This window comes from Chiloscyllium plagiosum, unplaced genomic scaffold, assembly GCF_037043375.1.
Source record: "Chiloscyllium plagiosum isolate Xiang-an unplaced genomic scaffold, Cpla_swu_hap1 HiC_scaffold_32, whole genome shotgun sequence".
Classification (NCBI taxonomy): Eukaryota; Metazoa; Chordata; class Chondrichthyes; order Orectolobiformes; family Hemiscylliidae; genus Chiloscyllium; species Chiloscyllium plagiosum.
The window spans coordinates 7,022,944-7,037,990 of record NW_028270170.1 but is presented as its reverse complement, the minus strand read 5'-3'; the positions used below and the strand labels follow the sequence as shown (position 1 = coordinate 7,037,990).

General features: G+C 43.7%; 1 protein-coding gene across 1 annotated transcript in view; it reads right to left on the bottom strand.

The window, feature by feature from the left end:
- Positions 1-15,047, bottom strand: part of LOC122539626 (rho GTPase-activating protein 23-like) — a 285,601-nt gene that overhangs the window by 221,483 nt on the left and 49,071 nt on the right. The window lies entirely within an intron of this gene.

Here is a 15,047-nt window from a genome sequence, read left to right as displayed (position 1 = left end):
AAATTGGTAGTGCAGTGCAAAGTCCAACAATGAAGTGCAGAAGTGCACTGCAAGTGGATTAAAGGTTATGGCATGAGGGTTTCTAGAAGCTGGCACATGGCAGAATCCATATCTTTTAGACATGAGTGTGTGTGGCTGGCCCCCATGGAGTGTGCCCTCAGATATTTGTGTCCAGTGTCCTTTAGGGCTAATAGCATGTTGAAGTTGCCAGATACTCAATTTTTTGTTGTCTAGCTTGCTCAGTACATTGAATAAGATAGGAAGCCATTAATGAGACAATTTAAGTCATTAATAAGGCATTTATCAAGCACTACAGACAGTCCCTGCGTTGCAAATAGGTTCGGTTCAGGCACCTGTTCGCAAGTTGATTTGTACACAAGTAGGAACACAATGCAGGACAATGTGAGCAGCTAATCGCAAGTACAGGAAATGTTTGTTATATCCAGTCTTTAAAATTACACCCCTGTATGCAATTGTGTTAAGAATGAACATTGGTTAAGTCAGATGTTCGTAAATCAGGGACTGTCCTGTAATCCCCGTTAATTGGCAACTTACGACTGTCGAATAAGAAACCAGCCTCGTCACATGACAAATGCATTAAAGATGCAGCAAAATACATTGAAGTAGAAATAAGTGTCAATGAACGTCTTGCCTGAATGCGTCACAAATCTTGCTGTATCCCACATTACTCATGCCTCCATAAAATTCCCCATAAATAGTTGATTCTCGTGCAGAAGGAGGCCACTTGGCCCATCATGTCCATGCCAGTCAACAAAGATATGACCACAGTAATTCCAATACCCAGTTCTTGGCCACAGCTCTGGCAACTATGGCAATACAAGTGAATATGTAAATACTGCTTAAACTTTGGAGAATTTTGTCTCAACTACTCTTTCAAGCAGTGATTCCCAACAACCTCAGTGAAAAGAAATCTTAATTATCCTCTTAGCCAGGCAAAAGTGAGGACTGCAGATGCTGGAAACAAAAGTTTAGTGCTGGAAAGGCATAGCAGGTCAGGCAGCATCTGAGGAGCAGCACAATCAACGTTTCAGGCATAAGCCCTTCTTCAGGAATAAGGCTCATTCCTAACGAAGGGCTTATGCCTGAAATGTCAACTCTCCTGCTTCTCGGATGCTGCCTGACCTGCTGTACTTTTCTCGCACCACACTCTCAACTCTGATCTCTTCTTCATCCACTATAGTGAAATCACATCCTTTCTTTAATGTGGTGACCAGAACTGCACACAGCACATCATTTGCAGTTTAACAGTATACTGTACAGTTCCAACATAACCTCCCCGCTCTTGTGTTCTATGTCTTGGCTAATAAAGGCAAGTATTCAAAATGCCTTCTCAACCTGCCACATTTACCTGACCTGCTACCTCCTGGGACCTGTGGATATGGACTACAAGATACCACTAAAAATCACTACTTTCCAAGGTGCTACCATTCATAGATCTTTGCCTTGTTAGCCCTCCACAAGAGCATTATTGAGGGCTGGTTAGCTCAGATGGCAGGATTGTTGGTTTGCAGTGCCTAGTGATACCAAAAGTGCCGGTTCAATTCCCACACCAGCTGAGATTACCATGATAGTTTCACCTTCTCAACCTCACCCCTCACCTGGAGGGACTCAGCTAATACTCACCACAAGTCATCTCTCTAATGACAGGTCAGCCCTATGATCCCCTGTGTACCTGAGTCTGACACCAGTGATGAGAAGTTGCTGGAGGGGATCCTGAGAGATAGCATTTACTTGCATTTGGAGGTAGGGATAGGTACATGATTAGGGATAGCCAGCATGGCTTGATGTGTAGGAAATCATGTCTCATAAACATGATTGAGTTTTTTGAAGAAATGACCAAAGAGAATGATGAGGGCAGAGTGATAGACATTGTCTACATGGACTTTATAAAGCCTTTAAATAGGCTCCGCATGGTAGACCAATTAGTAAAGTTAGATCACATGGGATTCAGGGAGAGCTTGCTAATTGGATACTTGACAATAGAAAACACAATGTGGTCATGGAGGGTTGTTTGTCAGATTTGCAGCCCGTGGCCTGCGGTGTCCTGCAGGGATTGGGGCTGGGTTCACTTTTGTTTGTCATTTATATATAATTCGGGTGAGAATTTAGGCAGCAGGGTTAATAAGTTTGCAAAATTGGTGGTGTCATTGATAGCAAAGGTGATTATTTAAGATTTCAAAGGGATTTTGACCAATTGGGCCAATGGGCTGAGGACTGGCAGATGGAGTTTACTTTTTATAAATGTGAGGTAATGCATTTGGGTATAACAAACAAGCGCAGGACTTATACAGTTAATGGTAGGGCCTTGATAGTGTTGTTGAACAGAGGGACTAAGGGGTTAAGGTACGTCGTTGTTTTAAAGTTGCATACAGGGAGACAGTGATTAAGAAGGTGCTTAACACATTTGCCTTCAGTGTTCAGACCAATGAGTAATGGAGTTGGGCCATCATGTTGAAGTTGTACATGACATTGGTGAGGCCACTTTTGGAGTACTGTGTACAGTTCTGGTCACCCTGCTATGGGAAGGAAAGAGTCAGAGTTGTACAGCACAGAAACAGACCCTTTGGTCCAACTGTCATGTTTACCAGATATCCTAAATTAATCTAGTCCCATTTGAAAATTAGCATTAATGTCCTGATATCTCCTGATAACTTCCTTCAACAATCTGGGATATATCTCATCTGGGCCTATGAATTCAGACACTTGTAAATCTGTTAAAATCACCAGTAACTTCTCTCCCTACATTAATTTCCTCTAATATTTCACTATCATCACCCCTTCATATTCAATAGCATTACCATCCCCCACTGTCAAATTCCAGCGGGCTACCATTGACCAGTACTAGATTCATTATATAAATACTGTGGCTACAAGAGGTTATAAGCTAGGAAACTAATGACAAACAACTTGCCACCTGAATACCCAAAGCCTGTCCACCATGTACATAGAACATAGAACATCGAACAATACAGCACAGAACAGGCCCTTCGGCCCACGATGTTGTGCCGAACTTCTAACCTAGATTAAGTACCCATCCAAATGCCGCTTAAAGGTCGCCAATGATTCCGACTCTACCACTCCCACGGGCAGCGCATTCCATGCCCCCACCACTCTCTGGGTAAAGAACCCACCCCTGACATCTCCCCTATACCTTCCACCCTTCACCTTAAATTTATGTCCCCTTGTAACACTCTGTTGCACCCGGGGAAAAAGTTTCTGACTGTCTACTCTATCTATTCCTCTGATCATCTTATAAACCTCTATCAAGTCACCCCTCATCCTTCGCCGTTCCAACGAGAAAAGGCCGAGAACTCTCAACCTATCCTCGTACGGCTTCCTCTCCATTCCAGGCAACATCCTGGTAAATCTTCTCTGCACCCTCTCCAAAGCTTCCACATCTTTCCTAAAGTGAGGCGACCAGAACTGCACACAGTACTCCAACTGTGGCCTAACCAAAGTCCTGTACAGCTGCAACATCACTTCACGACTCTTGAATTCAATCCCTCTGCTAATGAACGATAATACTCCATAGGCCTTCTTACAAACTCTATCCACCTGAGTGGCAACCTTCAAAGATCTATGTACATAGACCCCAAGATCCCTCTGTTCCTCCACCTGACTAAGAACCCTACCATTAACCCTGTATTCCGCATTCTTATTTGTTCTTCCAAAATGGACAACCTCACACTTGGCAGGGTTGAACTCCATCTGCCACTCCTCAGCCCAGCTCTGCATCATATCTAAGTCCCTCTGCAGCCGACAACAGCCCTCCTCACTGTCCACAACTCCACCTATCTTCGTATCATCTGCAAATTTACTGACCCACCCTTCGACTCCCTCATCCAAGTCATTAATAAAAATTACAAACAGCAGAGGACCCAGAACTGATCCCTGCGGAACTCCACTTGTAACTGGGCTCCAGGCTGAATATTTACCATCTACCACCACTCTCTGCCTTCGACCGGTTAGCCAGTTTTCTATCCAATTGGCCACATTTCCCTCTATCCCATGCCTCCTGACTTTCCGCATAAGCCTACCATGGGGAACCTTATCAAATGCCTTACTAAAATCCATGTACACTACATCCACTGCTCTACCCTCATCCACATGCTTGGTCACCTCCTCGAAGAATTCAATAAGACTTGTAAGGCAAGACCTACCCTTCACAAATCCGTGCTGGCTGTCCCTAATCAAGCAGTGTCTTTCCAGATACTCATAAATCCTATCCCTCAGTACCCTTTCCATTACTTTGCCTACCACAGAAGTAAGACGAACAGGCCTGTAATTCCCGGGGTTATCCCTATTCCCTTTTTTGAACAGGGGCACAACATTCGCTTCTCTCCAGTCCCCTGGTACCACCCCCGTTGCCAGTGAAGACGAGAAGATCATTGCCAACGGTACTGCAATTTCCTCTCTTGCTTCCCACATAATCCTAGGATATATCCCGTCAGGCCCTGGGGACTTGTCTATCCTCAAGTTGTTCAAAATGTCCAACACATCTTCCTTCCTAACAGGTATCTCTTCTAGCTTACCAGTCCATTTCACACTCTCCTCTTCTACAATACGGTCCCTCTCGTTCGTAAATACTGAAGAGAAGTACTTGTTCAAGACCTCTCCTATCTCTTCCGACTCAATACACAGTCTCCCACTACTGTCCTTGATCGGACCTACCCTCGTTCTCGTCATTCTCAGGTTTCTCACATACGCATAAAATGCCTTGGGGTTATCCTTGATCCTATCCGCCAACGATTTTTCATGCCCTCTCTTAGCTCTCCTAATCCCTTTCTTCAGGTCCCTTCTGGCTATCCTGTATCCCTCCACTGCTCTGTCTGAATCCTGTTTCCTCAACCTTATGTAAGCCTCCTTCTTCCTCTTTACCAGACATTCAACCTCTCTCGTCAACCAAAGCTCCCTCACACGACCATTTCTTTCCTGCCTGATAGGTACATACATATCATGGACACGTCGTATCTGCTCTTTGAAAAAGTTCCACATTTCCACCACATCCTTCCCTGACAGCCTATGCTCCCAACGTATGCTCCTCAAATCCTGCCTTACAGCATCGTAATTTCCCTTCCCCCAATTATAAAATCTACCTTGTTGTGCGCACCTATCTCTCTCCATAACCAAGGTGAAAGTCACAGAATTGTGGTCACCATCACCAAAATGTTCACCCACTAACAAGCCCACCACTTGTCCCGGTTCATTACCGAGTACCAAATCCAATATGGCCTCCCCTCTGGTTGGACAATCTACATACTGCGTTAGAAAAGCTTCCTGGACACACTGCACAAACACCGCCCCATCCAATCTACTTGATCTAAAGAGCTTCCAATCAATATTTGGGAAGTTGAAGTCGCCCATGATTACGACCCTGTGGCTTCTGCACCTTTCCAAAATCTGTTTCCCAATCTGTTTCTCCACATCTCTGCTGCTATTGGGGGGCCTATAGTAAACACCCAACAAGGTGACTGCACCTTTCCTATTTCTGACTTCAGCCCATACTACCTCCAGAGGCAGATCCCCCTCAAACTTCCTTTCTGCAGCCGTTATACCATTTCTAATTAGCAATGCCACCCCCCCTCCTTTTTTCCCACCCTCCCTAATCTTACTGAAACACCTGTAACCAGGAACCTCCAACAGCCATTCCTGTCCCTCATCTATCCACGTTTCCATGATGGCCACAACATCGTAGTCCCAGGTACCGATCCACGCCTTAAGTTCACCCACCTTATTTCTGATACTCCTTGCGTTGAAGTATACACACTTGAGCCCATCTCTGTGTCCGCAAGTAGTCCCTGTCAGTGCTACCTTCTCCACAGCCTCCTTACAGTCTTGGGCATCCTGACACACAGCTAGCTTACTTGCTGGACTACAAGTCCAGATCCCATCCCCCTGCCAAATTAGTTTAAACCCCCCCGAAGAGTGCTAGCAAACCTACCCCCCAGGATATTGGTGCCCTTCTGGTTCAGGTGCAACCCGTCCTGTTTGTACAGGTCCCACCTTCCCCAGAATGCAGTCCAATTGTCCAAATATCTGAAGCCCTCCCTCCTACACCAGCCTTGCAGCCACGTGTTCAACTGCACTCTCTCCCTATTCTTTGCCTCACTGTCACGTGGCACCGGCAATAACCCAGAGATGACGACTCTGTCTGTCCTAGCTTTTAGCTTCCAGCCTAACTCCTTGAGCTCTTGAATGACCTCCCCACCCCTCTTCCTACCTATGTCGTTGGTGCCAATGTGTACCATGACTTCTGGCTGCACACCCTCCCCCTTAAGGATTCTGAAGACACGGTCTGAGACGTCTCGGACCCTAGCACCCGGGAGGCAACAAACCATCCGTGAGTCTCGCCCATGTCCACAGAACCGCCTGTCCGTCCCTCTAACTAGAGAGTCCCCTATAACTAGCGCTCTCCTCCTCTCCCCCTTTCCCTTCTGAGTCTCAGAGCCACAGACCCCTTCACTGCAGCTTACACCTGCAACGCTGTCCCCCCCAACAGTTTCCAAAGCTGTATACTTATTTTTTAGGGGAACGACCACAGGGGAACCCTGCACTGCCTGCTTCTTCCCCTTCCCACCTCTAACTGTTACCCAGCTACCTCTGTTCTCTGGCGTAACTATGTCCCTGTAGCTTCTATCAATCACCCTCTCAGCCTCTCGAATAATCCTCAGTTCATCCAACTCCAGTTCCAGTTCCCTAACTCGTTCGGTGAGGATCAGGATCTGACTGCATTTCCTGCAGACGAAGTCGGCAGGAGTATCGGTGGTCACCCCCACCTCAAACATCCTGCAGGAGGAACATTCCACCGCCTGCGCTGCCATGACTGTACACTTTCTCCAAAAACAAGAACACTGAGTCAAGAACACACCCACTCAAATACTAATCACTTACCTTCCCGCCCAGCTATGCGCTCCAACCTCACTTCCGCTGCTCCCACTCAAATGACCGTTGGTGATTAAAGGGTGAGTATTTATACTCACAGTTCTCCTTCCCGGCTGCCCTTCTGTTTGCCGTCACTTCCTCTGCTGCTCCCGCTCTTTTTGTGAAGAGAGGAAAAAAAAAACACCGCTGCCCGCTACAGCTAAGTAATTTTGAAACAAACTGTCTTACCTTAGCTGTAATCTCCCGGGTTCGCCTTTACTCGGCCGCTGCTCCCACTCAAATGATAAGGCATAAGTCAGGATTGTGATGGAATACTCCCCACTTGTCAGGTGGAATACACTTCTAAAAACACTCAAGAAGCCTGACACCATCCAGGTCAAAGCAGTCGACTTGATTGGCACCATATCCACTCTCTCCCCCACCAAAGCTCAGTTGAAGTAAGTACCATCTACACGTGGTACTACAGAAATTCACCAAAGATCTTTAAACAGCACCTTCCAAACCCACAACGGCTTCCGTCTGGAAGGACAACTGCAGCAGATACATGGGATCACCACCATCCGCAAGTTCCCTTCCAAACCAATTACCATCCTGGCTTGAAAGTGTTGCCCTTCCTTCAGTGCCATTGAGTCAAAATGCCAGAATTCGCTCTCAAATGGTATTGAGACTCACCTCCAGCACACTTATGGCAGTGGCTAAAGAAGACAGCTTATGAAGTTTCACAACGGCTTTGGCAACTGTCTGTGTGGAGTTTGCACATTCTCCCAGTGTCTGCTTGGGTTTCCTTCCACAATCCAAAGAGTGCAAATCAGGTGACTTGGCAATGCTAAACTGCCCATAGTGTTAGGGGCATTAGTTAGGGGTAAACATAGGGTAGAGGAATGGATCTGGGTGGGTTACTCTTCAGAGTGTTGGTGTGGACATGTTGGGCCGAAGGGCCTGTTTCCATACTATAGGGAATCTAATCCTTCCGATAGGAAGGAGACCAGAATTGGAAGGATGTTGTGAAACTTGAAAGATTTCAGAAAAGATTTATAAGGATGTTGCCAGGGTCGGAGTATTTGAGCTATAGGGAAAGGTTGAGTAGGCTGGGGCCATTTTACCTGGAGCATTGGAGGCTGAGGGGTGACCTTATAGAGGTTTAAAAAATAAACAGACAGTCTCCTCCCTGGGGTGGGGGAGTCCAGAACTAGAGGGAATAGGTTTTGGGTGTGGGGAAAGATATAAAAAAGAAGAGACCTAAGGGGTAACTTTTTCACACAGAGCGTGATACGTGTATGGAATGAGCTGCCAGAGGAAGTGGTGGAGGCTAGTACGATTGCAACATTTAAAAGGCATCTGCATAGGTATATGAATAGGAAGGGTTTGGAGGGATTTGGGCTGGGTGCTGGCAGGTGGGACTAGATTGGGTTAGGATAGCTGGTCGGCATGGACAAGTTGGAGTGAATGGTCTGTTTCCGTGCTGTACATCTCTATGGCTATCTTCTCAATGGCACTAAGGAGCAGGTAAAAATGCTAGCTCGCCAACCCTCAGCTCAAGAGAATTTAAAAAAATGTTTTTCTTGAAGTTTAGTCTTAGTTCCTTTTGCAGAGAACTGGCAGCTTAAGCAAACAAGAACAACTGTACATACTCTGGTCTTTCTCTCTCTCTGTCTGTGTCTTAGTAACTTGTTTCCAGTTACACGTGCTAAGATAGCTAAGAACCAATCAGCTTCACTTGTTAAAAAAACTCCACGTTTCCTGATTGGATTCCTGAAAAGTACAGGCGGTCACAAAAACAGAGTACATAATAAGCATAAAATTCTTTGCTTTGGAACTGTGCAGGCATCTTGTTGGATCCCTGCTTTTAAAAACCAATTCTTTCTCATTATAGTCCACAATTTTTTTTCCTGAAAGACACAGCCCTTAGTGTGTTAAGATCTTTCTAACGGTGTTCTATATTTAGATAGCTTTTTAAAATGAACTTCTACTTTTGTCTAATAAACTTTTGTTCTATCATTAAAGCAATTCTGCAGCCTTGTATAATTATCATTCATGAACTGATCGCCACGTTAACTGAAAACAAATTGAGCAAGCCAGTTATCATTCTTGGTTCTGACTTGTCTAGTAATGCCATCAGCTTGGATCGTAACACGGTTGAGGCAGGACTCGTTAGGCAGGATAACGATACAATTATCTCTTGGTGATAAAGGTGAACTACGTACGGTTGTGATTTGGAGATGCCAGTGTTGAACTGGGGTATACAAAGTTAAAAATCACACAACACCAGGTTATAGTACAACAGGTTTAATTGGAAGCACTAGCTTTTAGTTGTCCACCTGATGAAGGAGTGGTGCTCCGAAAGCTAGTGCTTCCAACTAAATTTGTTGGACTATAACCTGGTGTTGTATGATTTTTAACTATATATGGTTTAGAGGTTAAGCATGACCAATACATCTAAGGAAGTTAGGGGCATGCTGAAGGGTACCGCTTGGGAGAGGGAGAGAGAGAGAGTTTTATTGGGAACCAAGGCTTCAAAAAGATGAAGGATAGCCAATGCTTGAACAGATTGACAATGTCAAAATATTAGGAGAAAGTGAGGACTGCAGAGGGAGATCAGAGTCAAAAAGTGTGGTGCTGGAAAAAAACACAGCAAGTTAGGCATTTCATCCTGATGAAGGGTTTATGCCTGAAACATCGACTCTCCTGCTTCTCAGATGCTGCCTGACTTGCTGTGCTTTTCCAGCACCATATTTTTTGACAGCTGTAGAAACATTGCAATGACTGAAAGGTCAAAAGCTAGGCAACAATACCAAAATGGAGGTAAAAATGTTTCAATTGAAATGAATAAGCTCTTAACTCAACTGACAGAACCAATTCATTTTTCCTGAATTCACAAAGCTGTGACTATTGTGAACACTGGGAGCTAACAGCCTGCTCAGCACTCTGTTTCACCCTGTGTCCTGCTTGGCCAGCACTTTGGGATCTCCAGTATAATCTAAACCCCTATTTCATCAGCAAATATTCGCAACCTTAGTCACGAACTTTCAGTGATCATAGCATTCAGTGACAAATATTTTCTGTCAATTTTATTACAAGATGTGAGGCTGAAACTTGTATACATAAGTGAGTATTCTTAAAAATGTTTCTAAAACTTTAATTTTGACATAGCCTAATTGCCTCACTTTTGTTTGCATATACATTTCCACACATAAATAACTTACATACTCACTTCCAATCACATGCACGTCTATGCACACACAATACACAAGTGTCAACTATTTCTACATCCACCCATATGACTCAAACTACAACTGAGGCTCAACACTTAAACACATGGCATCTGTTTCTGAAAAAGATGTTTGGCTATTTTACTTTATTACATTTTTGCAGTCAAAAAGATTGTCCAATATAGTTACTGTTATAATGTGAACTGCATGCCTCCATAACTGGCACAAGACAGACAACCGCTATCTCTTTCACAAAACAAAACCGAAAGAGTTATAGATGCTGTGAACAGAAATAAAAACAGAAGTTGCTGAAAAACTCAGGAGATCTGGCAGCATCTGTGAGGAGAAATCAAAGTTAATGTTTTGGGTCTGGTAACCCTTGAAGGGTTTTATGCTATACAGAGTAATTAATTCAAAGGCTTGCTGCTGCAATTATACAAGTGCACTAACACAAGTAGAAACAGAGACATGCAGCATGAAATAATGGCTTTGTATATTTTTAGCTTTCAAAAGCTGAACTGGTTGGATTCAGGTAATACCATCCCTTTAAAGTGAATAACTATTTTGAACAAGACAGGAACCCTAAGTGTTCTATTGATAATCATCCAGCATTTTTGTGTTTCCAGTCACATTTAACCAATAGGTTTTCTCTGTATACTACTATTTGCAGATTAAGAAGCTATGAAATTTCAGGCCTGTCAAAAGTTTATTTTTGAAAGTCGTTAGGATGGTTTGACTTAGTGTGTTAAATGTAACAGCGAAAGCCCCTTTTAACAAAATGGTGAAGTGTAAAATGAATTGAAGATTCACTTTTGTACTAAAATGTAAAACAGGCAAAGACCAAATCTTCTACTCAACTTTTTGATGTGACTCTCAACTTGCTTATTTCAAGTGAAATGCAAACACCTATGGACAAATAAACAGTAAAGTGAGAATGCTTTGATACAACAAAATCTAATTCCATCCAAGCTTGAAAGCGCTTACACTGCATTGACACTTTTGGTTTCAGAGAGTCTTAAATTTAATTTAATGCGAAAGGTTAGCATGTTTTTTCAGCTTGAAACCTGAAGCTAATCCTAATCTTTGAATGTTATATAACTTCCAGAAGGATATAGTCATCCTAGTACTCCAGACTTAAAATTAGCTCATAATCATACAAATGACAGCATTTACGGAAATAGGTCATTCATTTTTCATTTTGATAAAACAATTCAGTGCAGGAAGCATGAATAAAGCAACATGTCCAGGGCTAGGTATCAAATTTCTAATATGAACATCTTCTCCCAGCCTAAAAGTGTCTGCTCTGAATCAAAAACTCAAGTTTAAACCTGAACAAACAAATTACCTTCCCTTAGAGTAGTTGTGTAAGCTGTGACTTTTGAATTGATAACTCAAATAAATCTTTTAACTGAATCGCTTGAACGTAACCTAGTTGTCAAAGGCCATCTCTCTCACTCCTTTGGAATTCATACCTTTTGTCCATGCTTGAATCAAGGCTAAATTGAGGTAAGGAGCTGAATGGTCCTGATGGAACCTAAACTGGGCAACAGTGAGCAGGATATTGTTGAGCAGATGCAGCTTGATAGCACTTTTGACAATAGCAGTTTCCATCACTTTACTGATTGAACATAGACTAATGGGAAGATAATTGGCTGGTTTGGATTTGTCCTGTTTTTGTGTACAGTTCATAACATTTGTAGAAGTACATTACAAAACATTTCAACTTGAAACTTGCAGCAAGTATAATAAAATTCAACTCATCTCTGCACAGCTTGTTCTATTCTTGGACATCAGAATGCAATTGCGATGCTCTGAATATTTACATATCCATTCAATATCAACCATATAATGAGGGCAAATCATTTCAAATTGAAAATTACAGGAAGTACAGTCAAATTAAACTGATTTCAAATTTTTCAGAAGAAATGAAATGCTGGAAATGCACTTCAGATTACGCAATATCTATAAAGATACGTCAAGGTTTGGGAATGGAAACTGTTCTTCAATTTAAGTTGTAACTGAAAACAACCACATTTTCGCCCTTTCATAAAAATGAGTAGCCGACTTATTCAGAGGTTTAAAATTTTCTCTCTGATCTCTATCACTGACCTGGGAAATCTTCCACATTTTGTCAGGCAGATGTCAGTTTTTGGGTATGCTGGAACAGCTTGAGTAGAAGAGTAAGTTCTGGAGCAGAGGTCTTCAGGTCTATTGCCAGAATGTTGTCAGGGTCCATAGCCTTTGCAGTATCCTGTGCCTCCAACCACTTCTTCATATCACATTGAGTGAATCCAGTCGGTTGAAGACTGGCATCTGTGATGCTGGGAGCCACTGGAGAAGGTCAAGATGAATCATCCACTTGGCACTTCTGGCTGAGGATTGCTGCCAATGCTTCAGCCTTATCTTTTGCACTAGTGTGTTGATGTCTTCCATCATTGACGATGGGAATATTTCTGGAGCCTCCTCCACCAGTAAGTTGTTAATTATCCACCACAATTCACAACTGGATATGGCAGGACTACACAGCTTAGATCTGCCTATCACTTGTTGCTTATGCTGTCTGGCATGCAAGTAGTTTGATAATTTCACCAGGGTGTTACTCCTGGCATGCCTTCCTGCACTTTCCATCGAACCAGGGTTGATCTCCTGGCTTAACGGCAATAGTCGAGTGGGAGATATGTCAGGCTGAGGTTGCATGTCATGCTAGAGTACAATTCTGCTGCTGTTGATGGCCCATTGAACCTCATGGATGCCCAGTCTTGACTTTCCAGGTCTGTTCAAAGTTTATCCTATTTAGCACTGCAATAATGCCACACAACACGATAGACGGCATTCTCAGTGTGAAGGCAGAACTTTGTCTCCACAAGGACTGTGTGGCTGTTACTCTTACCGAAACTGTCATGGATATGTGATACAGAGCCTTTAATTTTGTCTTTTTGATATCTTTTTAACATCTATGGCAGAATCTTACAGACCCTGAGTGACATGGACTACAGCTAGAAAGCTGGGAGAACTGCATAATGCGTCCAGCATGGCCTTTCCCAATATTGGAAGCAACAAATAGCAATTTCCAGCAATTTCTTGGGCATTGTGATAAGATTCTCACTTTGGAGCAGTGAGATATTTATTGACAGGATTTGTGCTCATTATCACCCTTATTATGTAGGTTCCTATTGCACCAGATAGACCAGATGCCAAGAATTCCAGGCATGAAAATTAAAACAGGTACCTGGTCATTCTAGCTCCCCCTGACCTCCATCTTAGATACCCAGCACCAATGGCTCAGTGTATGGGCTATAGGCATTGGTTACACACATCCTACATCCTATATCCCTGCACCTTGGCATCTGACACTTAATGCCCTCTGAACACCATCATGGCACATCTCTGATCCACTTACAGTAAGCTTCCATTTTTTAATGCTGCGCTTTGCAGTGCACCAGCACCTCTCATCACAATGCTGCTGCAAGGACACTGTGATTGGACAAGGATGCACCTCATCATTCATTCTCCTACTACTCGCTCAACTGTGTGCCTCCTTCAATGCTCATAGCATCTTGCCTTGCTCTGTCATGATTTATCTTTTAGTGCAGACACAAAGCCAGGCAGCATGCTATTACTGTCACCAATCACCAGACCAGATTGTGACTACATCAGTGCTACCCTTGTGATTTCCAGCCCACTGTGGTTGACAAGGCCCTCAAACGCATTCAAGCTATCAACTGTACATCCACCCTTGCCCTTTCCCATCATTCACAACAGCGTGATCGAGTCCCCCTTGTCCTCACTTTTCACATCATCAGCCTCCGCAAAGAATCATTTTCCATCATTTCAGACAACTTTAGCAGAACGCTAACCCAAACACATTATCTTCTCACTCCCTATCTTCATTTCACAGGGACTGTTCCCTCCAGGACACCCTGGTCCACTCTTCGGCAACCAACACCACCCTTCCCTTCCCACAGCACCTTCCCATGTAAATGTAAAAGGTGCAAAGCCTGCCCTTTCACCTTGTCCCTGCTCACCATCGAAGGATCTAAATAGTCTTTCCAGGTGAAGCAGTATTTCACCTCCTACAATTTGGTTTACTGCATTCACTGTACTTAATGTGGCCTACTCTACATTGGAGAAAACATACACAGACCACTTTGCAGAACACCAACTGTCCACGTGCATGCATAACACCGACCTTCCCATAGCCAGTCATTTTTACAAAGCATGCCCACTTCTCTGTTCTTGGCATGCTAGAATGCTCCAATGATTCAAAAAGCAAACTGGAAGAACAACATCTCATCTTCAGACTAGGCATTTTACACACACATTCTGGATTAATATTGAGTTCAACACCTTCAGATTATGAACTCATTCCCATTTCTTCTCACTTTCTTTTAGCTTTACTTAAAGTATTTTTGGTCACCATGTCCCCTCTGCCCTCCCACCACACCAGTAGGACCACCTGTTCTTGCCAGTTTGGCAGTTAGTCAGTGCACTGTTCTGCCATTCTCACATTTGGAACACTTAATCTGTACTATCAGCACCCTTTCTCCCACAGCATTTATTCCCCCCCCCCCCCCCCCCACTATTGCATTCATGCTGCCCCCTCCAATTCACAACAGCTTTAATGAAGAGTCAACTAGACTAGAAACACTAGTATGCTCTGTCCACGGATGCTACCTGACCCGCTGTGATTTCCAGCATTTTTTTGTTTTCTATGCTACCGTTGTACTTTGTAATAGCAGCATACAAGGGAAATATACTGCATGTGCTCAAAGTTGGAAAGGAGCTGAGTCACATTATGGGGGTTCCAGCATCGAAAGTCAAGCTTCCAATATCAGTTCAGGGGCTTGGGTATGGGAATGCTCAGGGAGCCACTTAAGGCAGTCAGGATCAGGACCCTAGTTGTGTAGGATGTAGATGTTGGGCGCTCCACTACTT